The following is a 19,116-nucleotide window of genomic DNA, read 5'->3' on the forward strand; positions in this document are numbered from 1 at the left end:
TTGGTTCTCGAGAAGCTCAGGGAACATCAGTTATATGCCAAGTTTAGCAAATGTGAGTTTTGGTTGAAGGAAGTTGGATTTCTTGGACATGTTATATCAGGAGAAGGTATAGCAGTGGACCCTACCAAGGTTAAATCAGTCATTGAGTGGTTGGCACCCACCTCAATTGGAGAGATCCGCAATTTTCTTGGACTCGCGGGATACTATCGGAGATTCATTGAGAATTTTTCCAAGATTGTGAAGCCCGTGACAGCATTGCTAAAGAAGGGGACCAAATTCCATTGGACTGAAGAATGTGAAGTAAGTTTGCAGGAGTTGAAGAAACGTTTGACTACAGCCCCAGTGCTAATTCTGCCAGATATACGCAAGGATTTCCAAGTGTATTGTGACGCCTCTCGCTTAGGACTTGGAGGATTACTTATGCAATACGAAAGAGTTGTTTCGTATGCCTCACGACAACTTTGACCGCATGAGTTAAATTATGCCACACATGACTTGGAGTTGGCAGCGGTAGTGCGTGCACTCAAGACCTGGAGACATTTTCTTATTGGGAACCATTGTGATGTGTACACGAATCATAAGAGTTTGAAGTACATTTTCACACGGAAGGAGTTGAACCTCACGTAAAGGAGATGGTTGGAGCTTATAAAGTATTATGATATGAAATTGCACTATCATCCGGGAAAGGCCAATGTCATAGTAGACGCTTTGAGCTAGAAAAGTTATGCCAATACCCTAGTAACAGGAGGTTTGCCAAGGGAGTTAGCAGAAGATCTCAGGGAGCTTCGTTTAGAGATTGTTCCTAGAGGTTTTGTTACAACCATGGAAGTTCAGTCGACATTGTTGGGAAAGATTCGAGAAGCTCAGAAGGATGACAAAGAAATTGCCGAGATAAAGGAGAAGATGGCTGAAGGCAAAGCCAAAGGTTTTCATGAGGATGAGCACGACACCCTGTGGTTTGAGGACCGTATATTTGTGCCCAACAATGCCGAGATCGGGAAGTTGATATTACAGGAAGCTCATGACTCGCCATACTCGATACACCCTAGAAACACCAAGATGTATTTGGATTTGAAGGAGCGTTTTTGGTGGACTGAAATGAAGAAGGATATTGCTGAGTATGTAGTCGTATGTGATGTATGTCAGAGAGTGAAGGCAGAACACCAGAAGCCAGGAGGATTACCGCAACCTATGCCGATACCCGAATGGAAGTGGGATAAGCTTGGCATGGATTTTATCACCGGATTACCCAGGACCCGATCGGGATATGATTCTATCTGGGTAGTAGTGGATCGTTTGACCAAAGTCGCTCACTTTATCCCCATGAAGACCACCTATACAAGCGCGAACTTGGCCAAGATATATATGACCAGGATTGTATGTCTGCATGGAGTTCCGAGGACCATATATAAGATAGAGGGACGCAGTTTACCTCAAAGTTTTGGCACCAGCTGCACCAGACTTTGGGAACCAGGCCAGAGTTCAGTACTGATAACCCACAAGTATAGGGGATCGCAACAGTTTTCGAGGGTAGAGTATTCAACCCAAATTTATTGATTCGACACAAGGGGGGCCAAAGAATATTCTCAAGTATTAGCAGCTGAGTTGTCAATTCAACCACACCTGGATAACTTAATATCTGCAGCAAGGTATTTAGTAGCAAAGTAATATGATAGTAGTGGTAACGGTGGCAAAAGTTAACGATAGCAAAAGTAATATTTTTGGTGTTTTATAGTGATGATAACAATAGCAACGGAAAAGTAAATAAGCAAAGAACAATATATGGAAAGCTCGTAGGCATTGGATCGGTGATAGAGAATTATGCCGGATGTGGTTCATCATGTAACAGTCATAACATAGGGTGACACAGAACTAGCTCCAATTCATCAATGTAATGTAGGCATGTATTCCGAATATAGTCATACGTGCTTATGGAAAAGAACTTGCATGACATCTTTTGTCCTACCCTCCCGTGGCAGCGGGGTCCTAGCGGAAACTAAGGGATATTAAAGCATTAACACATAGTGAATACATGAGCTCCTCAAACTATGGTCATCACCGGGAGTGGTCCTGACTATTGTCACTTCGGGGTTGCCAGATCATAACACATAGTAGGTGACTATAGACTTGCAAGATAGGATCAAGAACTCACATATATTCATGAAAACATAATAGGTTCAGATTTGAAATCATGGCACTCGGGCCCTAGTGACAAGCATTAAGCATAGCAAAGTCATAGCAACATCAATCTCAGAACATAGTGGATACTAGGGATCAAACCCTAACAAAACTAACTCGATTACATGATAAATCTCATCCAACCCATCACCGTCCAGTAAGCCTACGATGGAATTACTCATGCACGGCGGTGAGCATCATGAAATTGGTGATGGAGGATGGTTGATGATGATGACGGCGACGGATTCCCCTCTTCGGAGCCCCGAACGGACTCCAGATCAGCCCTCCCGAGAGAGTTTAGGGCTTGGCGGCGGGTCCGTATCGTAAAACGTGATGAATCTTTCTCCCTGATTTTTTTCTCCCCGAACACGAATATATGGAGTTGGAGTTGAGGTTGGTGGAGCTCCAGGGGGGCCATGAGGCAGGGGGCGTGCCCAGGGGGCAGGTGCCCCCCACCCTCGTGGCTAGGGTGTGGGCCCCCTGGCCTTGGTTCTTTCCTAGTATTTTTTATTATTTCCAAAAATAATATCCGTGGAGTTTCAGGTCATTCCGAGAACTTTTGTTTCTGCACATAAATAACACCATGGCAATTCTGCTGAAAACAGCGTCAGTCCGGGTTAGTTCCATTCAAATCATGCAAGTTAGAGTCCAAAATAAGGGCAAAAGTGTTTGGAAAAGTAGACACGACGGAGACGTATCAACTACCCCAAGCTTAAATCTTTGCTTATCCTCAAGCAATTCAGTTGACAAACTGAAAGTGATAAAGAAAAACTTTTACAAACTCGGTTTGCTCTTGTAGTTGTAAATATGTAAAGCCAGCTGTCGGTGTCAAAACCGGCAGATCTTGGGTAGGGGGTCCCGAACTGTGTGTCTAAGGCGGATGGTAATAAGAGGCAGGGGACCCAATGTTTTACCCAGGTTCGGGCCCTCTTGATGGAGGTAAAACCCTACGTCCTGCTTGATTAATATTGATGATATGGGTAGTACAAGAGTAGATCTACCACGAGATCAGAGAGGCTAAACCCTAGAAGCTAGCCTATGGTATGATTGTGTGTATATTATCTATCGAATAGCCTGGCCTTGGTTTATATAATGCACCAGAGGCCTAGGATAACAAGAGTCCTAGCCGAATACACCGGTGGGGAGGAGTCCTTGTCTTGATCGCCAAGTCTCGTGGAATCTTCCTTGTATGCGGCAGCTGTCTGAACTGGCCCATGAGTATGCGGCCGTGGGGGTCCTCGGCCCAATCTAATAGATCAGGAGACGACGTGGCGAGTACCCCCTAGTCCAGGACACCGTCAGTAGCCCCCTGAACTGGTCTTCAAGTTAGAGACGCTCCTCGATTCTTCCGAACTGTTCTTCATCTTCGGTTGCCAGTCTTGAAAACTGGTTCAACAAATCTTCTCAGCTTCGATCTTGAGGATTGCCGAAATGCATTCAACGGGTTTACACGTCGGGTATCCGAGGATCCCCTTTAAGTTTCCGGCCTTTATCAATGCCTTGTTATTTTTATGCCACACCTCGGGTTTGAAGTTGTTCCCGGGAGGCAGTGTCCTCTTACATCCGAGCTCCAACGCCGGACTGCATTCGAGGTATCTTTTGCAGCCGAGCACCAACGCCGGACCACTTTCCGAGCTCCAACACCAGAATGTATCTGAGGTGTCATATCACCTTGGTTCAAAAAAGTTGAAGGAGTTTAGCTGAGCTTAATGCTGGAAATGCCCTCTATGGAGCCAGCCACTAGCGCCCGAGCTTTATGCCGGACTGCTTCCGAGGTGGTGCACCACCCCGACTGTGGGCCGATTTTTTGTCAATATTTTTTATTGGTGCAATTTATTCTCTGCTGAGATATATAGCCAGTAGCCCTCAAGGTGTGTATCAGTTTAAAACCCGAGATGCACTTGAAGGATGACGTAAGACCGCTGATCCCAGTAGCCGCTGAGACTCAGGTTGATTTGCAAAATTGGCCTGAGGATCAAGTCCTAGCTCGGCAGAATACTTCGGGACACAAAAAGCGGCATGCTCAGTCCGCGAGACTCAGGTTGGGTGCGGCCGACCAACCTGAGGATCAAAATCTCCTCGGCAACTGTATTGCACTTAAAAAATTTTGCATTGAGTAGGCAATGCAGTAGCCCCCGAGACACTGGTCGGGTGGCAACACCAGATCAGGGGATCGATGTGCCCCTGTAATATTTGTAAATAATAAGCCCGAAGCCCAGTAGCCCCCGAGCCTTAATGCGGGCATGGGTGGCCGAATTAAGGATCAATATCGATAGTAAAATCACAAATTATGTGTAATGACTCTATGTATCCAAGTACTTTACGTCATTAATGCTCGGATCCGCATTGTACAAAACTTTGTTGACCGACCGTCGGCTTCCACCTCCTCGGCCAGTAGCCGAGGAGTTCTTGTCCTACTTTATAAAGCCTTTATGAGGGCAAAGATTTACGACAAATAAGGCAATCTAGCCATACGGTTTTATAAACAAAGGTACGCAGAGAGATATGTTATATTACTGTTTAACATAAGAAATGTCTTCCAAAGAAAATAGTCCCGCTATTGGTTCCTTTCTTTGGGTTGTCATGCTAAGCAAGATCATGAAACCTCAGCTCTAATGTAAGAGCAAAATATCAAGGATTTAGTTTGGGAGGCCAGTTAATAGCCCCCGGTAGTGTTCGGCGACAGTCGAGGTCAAGCCGTAAACACTTCGGCCATTGTTATGAATGGCCCGTCATTTAACACAGTCATCGGATCGCTAACCAGTTTACGCTTATTATGACGGTCAGTTTTCGGCTTTTTCCACTGAGGTGCTTAACCGTGTGAGCTGGAAGCACAATCGCAGTGGTTCTCCCTTTGCACGCCTAGCCGAACAAAGCGGAACGTACGAAGCAAGTGCAGGAGCCAGGCAACCCAACTATTGACCGAAGACACAATTCGAAACCGGTGCATATATAGCAATATCCGAGAATATTTGCGTCGAATCTATAAAGGTGTCCTGCATTGCACTGCGAGACTTGTGCTGAAAACACACAAATAGTTTAAAAGTGCCATAAGCTTGGAAAACCAAAAAACGTTAGTAAAAACTTGACGTCCGAACAAGATCAAGTGTTCGGTGCCAATCCGAAAATTGGTCTTAGAAAAAAAGAGTGCTCCTGTCGTGCTTTAACATTACACATCCGATCTCAAGACTTCAAGCGGGTCAGCCTACGGCTGCAGCCTCCTATCCCGAAGGCGGAGTGCTTCTTGTTAGACCAGTTTAGCGAACTAAACTCGAGCGGTCACTAGAGAGAAAATGGGATATCTGGCTGTTGACCACACACTCACATCGAAAAAGGAGCGATAGAAAAAGACTTTGCAACGAACAAGAAGAAAACACATTTACTTTAAAATAGCTCATATAAATTTTAAGAGCCCCCAAGTGACTTGGGTGAAAGATTTTATGTATAATGATTGTATGTACCGAAGTACTTATATCATATCTTTGTTCAACCGAACTTTAAACGCGTCTTAACCGACTGTCGGCTTCTCCCTCTTCGGTCAAGGACTGAAAAGTGTTATGTACTCCACCTGTCAAGAATATCGATAGTGTTTCCGATAACCAGGCAACCGGGCCATAAGGCTGTAACAGACAAAGCACGCTCAGGGAACTTATGTTATATTACAGACAAAGTGTAAGAAGCATCTTCGAAGAAAATAGTACCCCCACCGATACCTTTCTTCGGTGCTCATTATTACTATGAGACTTGTGCAATAGATTTTTTGTACTCATGAGTTCCGTTGTGTGCCGACCATGATTGAAAACAATAAGAGCGCTAGCTTTCAGCTTCACCCAGTCTGAGGTCAGAGCTCGGAGGACCCGGTCATGACAATCGCAGAGGTGCTCCCTTTACTCCCTAGCCGAACAATCAGGAACGTAGGGGTAAGCACAGGAGCCAGGCAACCCAGCTTGCAAATCGCTTAAGTCAATATGGTGCATATTGTGGCGTAATACACGAACAAGGAATGAAGCCGTACAAGTATAATCATATGCAAGAGGAAAAGCTTCATAAAGGAAGCCCCCAAATAAATGGGGTATTTGAATATGTGTGTCACAAACAAAGTTTGGACAAGGAAATTTTTTACAAGCAACTTTTTTCCAAAAAAGTATGATGCTTGGTCGAACCAAACACAAGTTAAAAATTAAAACTTTGAGCATGAAAGCGACTTAGCTGGTTAATGTGTTCGGCATTGATGACGCGGTCCGAGCATGATGCAGGACGAGGTTCCATCCCCCAAGCCGGTCCCGAGGTGGCAGAGCGGAGAGCTCGACACGCCGAAGTGGTGACATAGCACGGTCAATGCGGACCGACAGAATGATGCCGAAGTCCCCAGATCATTTTCCTATGCACAAAATATAGTGCCGATCGGAGATAATAGTAATAGTAATTAAAAAACCATCGCATAATAAATAATTTATGCAAAGTGAGTAATAAAATAAATATGGCCTGGTGCCGAAGTCAATGTCAATGCAGGGTGTCGGCGTGATGCGGTAAAGGCGTGGAAAAGCCTGAATTCACAGGTCGGTCCGAGTTCCGGATGCGGCGTTCGCCGGACTATGTACGAAAACTAACCGAACTACCACGTGACCGTCGTTAATGCAGCCATCATTTGATAGACCTGTGTACAGATGATGGACAAACCAGAGTAATAATTCCTTGGAAAAAATAAACCCAAACAAGCAAAAAATACTAGGATTAATATCAGCTGGTTTATTTGTTGTAGCAATCCGAAGAAAGGTGATTCCCAAAATTGGGACTCGATCCGCACACCCATTGCCTGATGGGTGATAAAGCGACGGTATGGCGATGCTGGCCAAGGTTGGCTCGCCGAGGCAAAGCCCTCGATCCAGCTATCATGACGGAGTTGGTCGGCTAGTGACGCTGAAGTCTCCGGAGTAGGTTGATGAAGAGATGGCGAAGCCCCCGGTCCAGCCGAGATGTGTAAGCCTCGATGTCAGCCGATGAGTCGAAGTAGGTCAGCGTGATAGACACCGGCTTGAAGAAGCAATAGTGCGGCCCTGCCGATGCAGGTCATGACTTGGTCGATGCCGGCTTGATGAAGTGACCGTGCGGGGATGCCGGTATGCCCGCTTCGTGTAATCCGTGGGGCGGCGATGTTGGTGATGATTTATCCTTCGCGATGCCGGACTCTTGTTCGGCTTGCCGAGATGATGATCCGAAGAAGTTGAGCTCGGCTCAATAAAGTGACGACGTGTCTAGCGCAGGTCGGTAGCCTTGGAGCAATATCGCTGGACTAGTTTGACACCAGCATGATGATGAAGGCGATCTCAGGGGAGGCTTAAAAACTTACGGGCGCGTGTTTAAAAACAACGCACAATACCCTAGAAGAGAATTCCTCTAAAAAGGTTGTCCAATATCACGTTCATAAAGAAACATGAATTCGGGTCGGATCCGTATTCGCGCAGAAAACGGATCCGAAAATTGGTCCACTCATCGGAAGGTTCCCGGAGTTTGAACCGTCGGATCGAGCTGAAATTTGGAGGGGTGGTAGATATGGGAATTCCGCAGTAGATGAACAGTCCGATCTTCCAAAGTACCTCCGAGCTGGGCTCTGGAGACCACGCCCTAAACTCGTCTGGATTCCCATCCAGATTTGACAGGGCTCCGATATATGGTAGATTGTCGGAGATTCCTCCATTGGAACTCGACGAAATTTTGCATGGCTGTTGTAGACCGGTGTCGGTGTCAAAACCGGCAGATCTCGGGTAGGGGGTCCCGAACTGTGCGTCTAAGGCGGATGGTAACAGGAGGCAGGGGACAGAATGTTTTACCCAGGTTCGGTCCCTCTTGATGGAGGTAAAACCCTACGTCCTGCTTGATTAATATTGATGATATGGGTAGTACAAGAGTAGATCTACCACGAGATCAGAGAGGCTAAACCCTAGAAGCTAGCCTATGGTATGATTGTGTGTATATTATCTATCGACTAGCCTGGCCTCGGTTTATATAATGCACCAGAGGCCTAGGATAACAAGAGTCCTAGCCGAATACACCGGTGGGGAGGAGTCCTTGTCTTGATTGCCAAGTCTTGTGGAATCTTCCTTGTATGCGGCAGCTGTCCGAACTGGCCCATGAGTATGCGGCCATGGGGGTCCTCGGCCCAATCTAACAGATTAGGAGACGACGTGGCGAGTACCCCCTAGTCCAGGACACCATCACCAGCATTCAAGTTTTCAGCAAAGATTATGAACTAACCATATTCGCAATAACATTTAGGTCTCATGTTTACTCATATCAATGGCATAATCAACTAGCGAGCAATAATAATAAATCTCAGATGACAACACTTTCTCAAAACAATCATGATATGATATAACAGGATGGTATCTCGCTAGCCCTTTCTGAGACCGCAAAACATAAATGCAGAGCACCTTTAAAGATCAAGGACTGACTAGACATTGTAATTCATGGTGAAAGAGATCCAGTCAAGTCATACTCAATGTAAACTAATAGTAATGAATGCAAATGACAGTGGTGCTCTCCAACTGGTGCTTTTTAATAAGAGGATGATGACTCAACATAGAAGTAAATAGATAGGCCCTTCGGAGAGGGAAGCAGGGATTTGTAGAGGTGCCAGAGCTCGATTTTGAAATAGATAAGAATAATATTTTGAGCAGTATACTTTCGTTGTCAACATAACAACTGAGACATGGCGATATCTTCCATGCTACACACATTATAGGGGGTTCCCAAACAGAATGGTAAAGTTTATACTCCCCCTCCACCAACAAGCATCAATCCATGGCTTGCTCGAAACAATGAGTGCCTCCAACTAACAACAGTCCCGGGGGTGTTTTCTTTGCAATTATTTTGATTTGATTTGCATAAAGCATGGGACTGGGCATCCCGGTGACCAGCCATTTTATCGTGAGTGCGGAGCGGAGTCCACTCCTCTTGAGAATAACCCGCCTAACATGGAAGATACGGACAGCCCTAGTTGATACATGAGCTATTCGAGCATACAAAACAGAATGTTTATTTGAAGGTTTAGAGTTTGGCACATACAAATTTACTTGGAACAGAAGGTAAATACCGCATATAGGTTGGTATGGTGGACTCATACGGAATAACTTTGGGGTTTACGGAATTGGATGCACAAGCAGTATTGGCGCTTAGTACAAGTGAAGGCTAGCAAAAGACTAGGAAGCGACCAACTAGAGAGCGACAACAATCATAAACATGCATTAAAATTAATATACACTGAGTGCAAGCATGAGTAGGATATAATGCACCATGAACATTGTCAGGACCCCGATTCCAAGTCACATCGATCTAGCCGGTAACACCTCATATCACTTTGCGGCCTCACGCACGGTATTCCCACGGGTGTCGCCTTACCATGGCCCAGGACCGTTTGCGCCTTTTGGCTCACGTATATGATAGTGTCGCTAGCATCCATATGACAGGGAACCCGGGCCGACATGACTAGTCGTGAACCCAAAGTGGCACTAACTTACAGGGACAGGCATACATGAATCAACATCGAGCATGTCGGTCAGCAACGTGCGAATCCGGGCTGTAGCACTGGGCTAACAGGACTCCGGAGGTCACCGCGTGACATTTCCCCGAAGGGACAGACACAGGAACGAAGTGAATCACATGCCGGCCAGTCAAGTGTTCCGGAGCAGTAGTGCTGGGCTAGCAGGACTCCGGTGAACCGGGCTGTAGCGGACTACTATGGCTCATGGAAGCACAAGACTACATTTCCCCATAAGAGAGGCTACCAAGGATAAACCACTAGGTTGTCGGATCCCACACATACCAAGCATTTCAATCATACACACAATATGCTCAATATGTGCAATACAACATGGCATCACAACAAGACTCTACGACTCAGAGTATTTATTCTTTAGGCTCCGAGGAGCGAGGTAATACAAACATGGGTCTCATGACCCGACAATCATAGCATACAAGTCAGAGCACATGCGGAAGCTTAACATGTCTGAGAACAGACATCTACAAATGGAAAAGGCTAAGAAGCCTGACTATCTACCAGATCCTGCCGAGGGCACAAGATCGTAGCTGAGGTATCAAGCTAAACGTCGAAGTCCACGCGGAACTACTAGCGAGACTGAAGTCTCTCTGCAAAACATAAATTAAGCAAACATGAGTACAAAGGTACTCAGCAAGACTTACATCAGAACTAGCTACATATGCATCGGTATCAGCAAAGGGGGTGGAGTTTTAACTGCAGCAAGCCAGCTTTGACTCAGTGGCTAACTTGAACTACGACTGCAAGCAACTCTTCTGAGGTGGCGCACACGAGTCCACATATTCACCATCCAATACACCACTATGGATCCGCTCCCGTCTCCCTGCGAGAAGGCCATCCATAGCACTCACACTTATCTTGCGAGTTTTAGAGTATCCACTTTCACTTGTCTATGAACTATGAAAGGGGTCCAAGTTTCCATATCCGAGGAATCCGGCTATTCGAATAGATAATGATAACCCTGCAGGGGTGTACTTCTTCACACACGCTCCCACCACTTACCACCATATACACGTCATGTATCTCGGCAACCTTGGAGACGTCGGGCGTTGCAGTGAAGCTTCTGGATGCGTCGAGGGGGCAAGGGGATGGCAGTGGGCGCAGCAACGGCGAGCGGCGGTGGCTGCGCTCGGGTGGGTGCGCGCGAGAGGGATAGGGGAGGGGATGAGCACGGGGGGGAGGAGTGATAGGGCCTGGGGGTGCGTGGCCGTCTCCGTGGCGCTGGGAGAGAGCCTCAGGAGCGTGAGGTAGGTAGGGAGGAGGTGGCGGCCTCAGCGCGCGCCGTGCCCGCCTTCGCCTCTGCCTACTGGCAGAGGTTGAAGACGACTGGCACTAGCCAGCTGGGCTGGGCCGGCTGGAGGAGCTGGGCCACTACAGTAACAGGCCAGGTGGGCTTTGCCAGGTAGTTTCCTCTCTTTCTAATTCTGTTTTCTGTTTTCTATTTATGTTATTTTGTTTTGATTTAGTTTATAACCCAAATCATTTTAATAAATCCTGAAAATAATTGTGGGCATTAAATGAATTATTACAGAGGCCCTTAACTATTTTTAGAATTATTGGAGCATTTTAAAAATATTAATAGTATTTAAATGCCCCAATTCAAATACAATATGGGTTATTCAAAAATCCAGAATGGCCTAAAAATATGTGCATCATTTTTGGCAGAGGTTTTCACCTTTATCAAAAATAATGAACTTTTCTAAAGGGCATTCTGGGTTCATTGAAAATATTTTTATTTTGATCCTAATTGCATTTCATTTAGTGCTAGGGCTTGTCATCCCCATTTCAAATTTAAACAAATATAGACATGATGCATGGATGCTTATGATACTAACTGCAATCAAATTCTAGGGCTGTGACAACTCGCCCCCACTAAACAAGAATCTCGTCCCGAGATTCAAGACGTGAGGTAAGAAGACAGAGGGGATACAAAGCTAATCACGACCTTCACGATCCAGATGTCTTTCTCGAGGATGTTGATTCATTGCATCACCTTGATCTCGACGTCTTGCTTTGAGAACTACATCCAACATGACAACGAGTAGAAAGGGAGAATTTAAGAAGAATCGACCTCCCTGAGGTTCGAGCAACTTAGGATCATCTTAATGATCACAAGATCAACTCATGGAATGAGACATAGTAACATCTCTTGAGCTGAGACACGAAGCATACACCTAGAGGGACGGAGTGAAACGGATGGCGAAGGTTCACTAGGTAGGCAACAATTCCATACTCGAATAGGATGGAGCATGAATTTCAAAGTAGCAAGAAGACATTTGCCATGATTTCGTAATGTGATACCTCGGGGAAGGTGACTCGTAGAATTATTCCCTTAAGTGGTAAAAAGAATTACTTTTGATTCGGAGATCATTGAAACTCTTTATACCAGCCTAAGGCAATGACAATCGAACATTTGAAGGAGTTCAAAAGAATGACATACTTGGACTAGAAAGGATGATGTAGACTCCCTTGTTGAAGACAACGCAATGGACGATTTTGCTTATCATCGGAAATGGATGGGACCCATGGTAAGTCCACTTTTGAAGATGATCCTGAACAACAACTACTGAGGTGCAAGCTGGGAACAAAATGCAAATTTTGGGAATAATTCTGGTAACTGGGGAAGAACTCAACAGTCGAGAGTAAGTCCACTGTTTGAAAAGGTTATAACATAACCGAGGAAGCTAGAAGAAAATCCCAGTTAATGCCAATGGTAAAACCTAGTGCTTGCGCGTGCTCTCAAGAACTTGAGCATCTCCATATTCATCAAGGTTTTACCAATATCCGTGGCAAGGATCCTGGCAACACGACATACCACCATGATGACTAGTGATGGATGATGTGGATACAGAGGAAGATAACACCTTCTCAGATCTTCCCTTAGCGAGGCTAAGGGAACAGAATCTGGACGATCGACCGAGAGACATTTAGCACTCCGCTTCTAATGTTCTCCTTGATGTGCTAGCGTAATCCATTTATAGATATGGTTTGATATCTAGAACATCAAGTAAATGTCGGACTTCGGAAGCTCAAGAATCCGTAAGGATTAACTACAGAGGTAAATCCTACGAAATCCTCATGGGAAGGTGGCCAACTTTCTTCAATCGAGATACTACAATAATAGGTCTTCCGGCTGGATTTGTTGGCCACGACATCCACTTTACCGGTTATCGAGAGACCAATATTATAGTTCTTGGAAAATGCTCCAACCATCATATCTGCCTGAGATTCAGATCTGGTTGGTGTCGGGATATTCCAGACTCATCGAGTCTAGAAAGAAAAATGAAGTTTTGCAACACAAATCGACGAGATGACGTTGCGAGATTCTCGGGGAATGAACTACGATAGTAAGCTCCAAAACATGAGGCAGTTCTGCTACAAGCGTGTGAACACGTTGTCCTAGACAAGCATGGCCACCTAGTAGTCTTACAACAAAACACTACCGAGTTCAGGAGGGAACCATCAACGAGGATATCGAAGTCCTTGCATAAGTCTAGCTCCTAAGAAGAAACTTCTTCTCCTTGAACAAACCAATCAGTGGCTTGGTGTGCTAGGAACACATATGGAGTGGAGGTAATTAATCTACCAAACCATAGAATACTTCGCACATATGCATGACTGATTTGGGATGATTCCAAGGGAAACAAAACAAACCTTTCTCAAATTCATGGCGGCAACTTACACCTAATGCATGTGAACTTGGAGAAAGTCACTTCTTTTATCCAAGCATAAGCTTCATGAACGGAACACGAAGGCATTGCTTACAAGGTTTTCAACACTAGGTTGATGTTCAACATGAATCATGGGGAAGACAAAATGCTGCTGATGGGCTCAACAACAACTCATCGAAATTTCCATACCACTGGACTTCCACCATCATGTGAACACGGTGATAGCATTGGTCAGACCAAAAGATGTAATGGTGTATTCTTGAGGGATCAACCACGAGTAAGACAACACTATGAACATTGTTGGTTCTGATTTGACTTGACGATAGCCCATACTCAAGTCAAAGTTTTGACAAGACAATAGATCCAACAACTGATCACGAGGACCAATTGGTGAAGATATCATCTTTCTTCAACACACACACACAACACAAAGATATCCCTTCAGAAAGAACCAAATTTGGCAAAGCCTTTTATCTGCCAACTCTCCAAGTTGTTGTTTAGCTTAACCATCTAGCTCAGGGGTATCCAACACAGATTCTTGGAGAAGGGGTGGTTTATAGAAAAACCAACATGATCACGAACTCAACATAGCGATCAGGGAACAACCTGGTAATACTTCCGAGAAGATATTCGGAAAATCATGAACCACCGATATGTTATTAAGCTCGAGAACAATCTTGCTTTTCAGGGCAAGACGATATGATCAAGGAGCGAGGGATTGTCACAATCCTAACTCATTGGTCGATGAGTGCACCCGGAGATATGGACTAGGTAGCACGATCAATCTTAGAATGGTAGCTCAAAAACCAACATGCTAGGAATAAGAATATTGTCCATTTACTACAAAGCAACGAGTTGCTCGGAGTATTGATTTCACACATCACAATTCACTTGTCGGCATTCCAGTTACAACAACACGGAACCGAGGAATGAATAATGATGGCGAGAAATATCACTGTATCAAGAGTTCATAGGAGGTTGTGCAATTCCTATGATATTCCTGACATAAAGAGGGCAATACTTAAGGGTTGAACAGAATCAAAAGCTGGATTGTCACTTTGATCTGCAGAATACAACTGCTTTGACCCAATCCTGGATATGGATGAGGTACTGGAGTTTGTTTCTCCTAGTCATTCCGGAATGGAATGGCTTGACGGATCACATGAATAATAGGCATCGATAACACCAATGCACGACTACTCTTGACCAACAATTGATGGACGAGGTTCAGAATACAACTAAAGAGGAACAACTCAAAGGAACATATAATTTTTCTTAGTTATGGTTGCATGGATTAGCATGTTATTTCTTCCGGATAACCCATGCAGAAAGGTAGGACTGGCAGATTCACAATAAAGAAGGGAGAACTCATCAAGAGCACTCTGGTTGTGATCTTTTGATCCAACAAACTTCTGCCATAAGTGGTTCATAGTATTTGGAAGGAGGAAATACCACGGATCTCGAGGACTATCACAAAGGTTACTAATATCCTAAAGGAACTAGCAACACTATCAACATGAGATAAGTAGGGGAATCTCGGGTTCAAGAACCCATGAATAGAATACCTACCACTACATGGCATCACGGGATGCTTTCGAGAATGGTGGCCAGAATTATCACACCGGGAACACAAAACATGGCTAGATTACTAGGTGACTCCCTACAACACCTAGGGTCATAATAATAGCTCCAACATATATGTCAAGGCAACGGAGTACCTCAACTCACCGATTAGTGTGGATAAACTGGCCCAGAGGAACATCGAAAACCAGAGGGAAAGGATTTTGCAAATGCATCAGATTGTTTGGAAACCTGGGACGACTCGGACAACATAACGGCTGTAAATGCTCAAAAAGTTTTGAGACATCCTACAAATTGGTGGCATAACCACTCAGAAGCACAATATCAAGGTTCCGAGACCAACTATGAACACACGGAAGTAGTAGGAACTGAACTGAGGCTTAAATCCATCAATCCTATAAGTCTCTATCATAGTAACTCGTCATCCTGATAGATAGATGAGAAGGCCTAGTTCTTAATCCCCGTAGAAGAGAAGAGGTTGACTCAGATCAGAAGGCCATGAGGTATAAGAAGTAAAAAGAGCCTTACGTTCCCTTCCACAATCAATTCCCTTATATAACTAAAGCATTTCTAGACTCAACTTCGACCAGTTTGGCTTGGTAATCCTACAGGCAATCAGGCTCTGATACCAAACGTTGTCAGGACCCCGATTCCAAGTCACGTTGATCTAGCCGGTAACACCTCATATCACTTTGCGGTCTCACGCACGGTATTCCCACGGGTGTCGCCTTACCATGGCATGGGACCGTTTGCGCCTTTTGGCTCACGTATATGATAGTGTCGCTAGCATCCATATGACAGAGAACCCGGGCCGACATGACTAGTCGTGAACCCAAAGTGGCCCTAACTTACGGGGACAGGCATACATGAATCAACATCGAGCATGTCAGTCAGCAGCGTGCGAATCCGGGCTGTAGCACTGGGCTAACAAGACTCCGGAGGTCACCGCATGACATTTCCCCGAAGGGACAGACACAGGAACGAAGTGAATCACATGCCGGCCAGTCAAGTGTTCCGGAGCAGTAGTGCTAGGCTAGCAGGACTCCGATGAACCGAGCTGTAGCGGACTACTATGGCTCATGGAAGCACAAGACTACATTTCCCCATAAGAGAGGCTACCAAGGATAAACCACTAGGTTGTCGGATCCCACACATACCAAGCATTTCAATCATACACACAATATGCTCAATATGTGCGATACAACATGGCATCACAACAAGACTCTATGACTCAGAGTATTTATTCTTTAGGCTCCGAGGAGCGAGGTAATACAAACATGGGTCTCATGACCCAACAATCATAGCATACAAGTCAGAGCACATGCGGAAGCTTAACATGTCTGAGAACAGACATCTACAAATGGAAAAGGCTAAGAAGCCTGACTATCTACCAGATCCTGCCGAGGGCACAAGATCGTAGCTGAGGTATCAAGCTAAACGTTGAAGTCCACGCGGAACTACTAGCGAGACTGAAGTCTCTCTGCAAAACATAAATTAAGCAAACATGAGTACAAAGGTACTCAGCAAGACTTACATCAGAACTAGCTACATATGCATCGGTATCAACAAGGGGGGTGGAGTTTTAACTGCAGCAAGCCAGCTTTGACTCAGTGGCTAACTTGAACTACGACTGCAAGCAACTCTTTTAAGGTGGCGCACATGAGTCCACATATTCACCATCCAATACACCACTATGGATCCGCTCCCGTCTCCCTACGAGAAGGCCATCCATAGCACTCACACTTATCTTGCGAGTTTTAGAGTATCCACTTTCACTTGTCTATGAACTATGCAAGGGGTCCAAGTTTCCATATCCGAGGAATTCGGCTATTCGAATAGATAATGATAACCCTGCAGGGGTGTACTTCTTCACACACGCTCCCACCACTTACCACCATATACACGTCATGTATCTTGGCAACCTTCAAGCGGAAGCCTGGCGAGGGTGTCGGCCACGGCCTACCTAAACACTTAAGTCTCTAGTCCAGGTTTATCGCCTATCCAGGTTCCATCCGTAGGGAGTCCGGCCGAGGTTTCCACATACGGCCCCGAACGATGTGAACAGGGTTCCCGAGACACCAAACGGGCGCCCGGTACACCGTGCCACGGTGTATCTACCGCAACATAGCCCACCCCTATGGTCAGCGCTACACACGGCCGCCAACACATAACCTACAAACACCAGAAACTAGTTGCAACTCCTCGACAGAGTACTAGGGTGATTAAGAAGCCGAGAGGGTCAATTAAGGATCCCAATGAGTGGTAGTAGTTGTTCATGGATCACAGACACAGAACTCAGTTCCTGAGGACGGTTTCAATGAGACAACCCACCATGTACTCCTACATGGCCTCTCACCGCTACCTTTACCAAATCGTGTTCACACACTTAGCTCTCAACGGTAGGACATGTTCATCACCATTCCAATTCATTCCCGATGAATCAGACCTGACACAACTCTAAGCAATAGCAGGCATGACAAGCAAACATGAATGAGTAGGGACATCGGGGCTCAAACTACTCCTACTCATGCTAGTGGGTTTCATCTATTTACTGTGGCAATGACAGGCCATGCAAAGGAAAGGGGTTCAACTACCGCAGCATGTAACAGTTGAATCGTTGTTGTCCTAATGCAGTAAAAGAGAGCAGGAGCGAGAGAGTGGGTTTGTATCGGAATGAACAAGGGGTTTTTGCTTGCCTGGCACTTCTGAAGATAGTAAAGCTCTTCATCGGTGTCATCGAACTCATCGCCGAAACATACACCTACCGAGGGGGAACAACCACCGGCAAAACAAGAGGGAACACAATCAATGCAATGCAACAATATGATGCATGATCATGACATGGCAATATGATGGGATTTGAGCTAATGCAACTAGTAGCAGAAAGGTTTGGGTTGATTTGAACTCAAGGTTCAAATTCAAATTCAAACTATGAATTCAAATAGTGCATTATCATGTTTTGGACTAGACAGTGAGGTTAAGTTGCTCAAACATGCATGAAAATGCCATATTCAGATTCCTTGGGTTTTTCTGATCATTTTTCATATATAATTTATTTCATTTGGAGTTACGGTTGAATTTCTATGAATTTTAGAAGTTTACACTAATTTCTGGAATTTTCTGAATTATTTTTAATCCAGAAAATGATTAGCTGTGTCAGCAATGCATAAGCATGACGTCAGCGGGTCAACAGGGTCGCCCAGAGTCAAAACCTGATGGCTGGGACCCACTAGTCAGTCTCACAGAGCTGGCTAGTGTGACTGACATGTGGGCCTGGTCAATGACCACGTCAGCTGGGTCAATGATGACGCGTGGGGCCACTGGATTAATCTAAAATAAACAGGGAATAAACCCAAGGTTAATTTGGGTGCGGGGCCCATATGTCAGTGAGAGAGGAGGTTAATTAGCAGGGTAATTAGTCCCTAACGACGGTGCCATGTCAGCACGCCGGAGTTGAACGTCGGCGAGCACGCGAACGCGTCGGCGATGCCCGGGAATGCGCTACGGGCGGCGGTTGGACGTGATGTGGGCACCGCGAGGAAGACCTCGCTCGCCCGCATCCAGGGGTGCTCGCAGCTGGACGCAGGGAGGCCGGGGTCGACGGCGGCGACCACTTGGGCGGCGGCCGGAGTTCGGGTGGTGGTGGGTTTGGCACTACGGCTTGCGTTCGAGAAAAGTAGCAGGCTACAGAGGCACTAGGCGTTGCTACGAGCGCAACGGCACACACACAAGACCAATTGGTCACCGGAGCCACATCGGTGACGAGGCCAGGCGGCAGCGCGATTCGGTCGGCAAGGGGGCTACGGCTACGGGGCATAATCGAGCTCGGGGGGAGGGGGGTTAGATGCAGGAGCTCATAGCGCTTCGGACGGAAGGCTCGAGGGGCTCGGGGAAGGCCTGCAGACGGCGGAGCGGTGATGACGTTCGTCGGAGCCCGAGGAGGAAGATGAAGCCGATGCCGGCGACGCAGCGCGTACGGGCTCGAGCGCGTCAGCTTGGAGACGTCAGGCGTTGCAGTAAAGCTTCTAGATGCATCGAGGGGGCGAGGGGATGGCAGTGGGCGCAGAAACGGCGAGCGGTGGTGGCTGCGCTCGGGTGGGTGCGCGCGAGAGGGACAGGGGAGGGGATGAG

The sequence above is a fragment of the Triticum urartu genome, chromosome 7, assembly GCF_003073215.2.
Source record: "Triticum urartu cultivar G1812 chromosome 7, Tu2.1, whole genome shotgun sequence".
Classification (NCBI taxonomy): domain Eukaryota; kingdom Viridiplantae; phylum Streptophyta; class Magnoliopsida; order Poales; family Poaceae; genus Triticum; species Triticum urartu.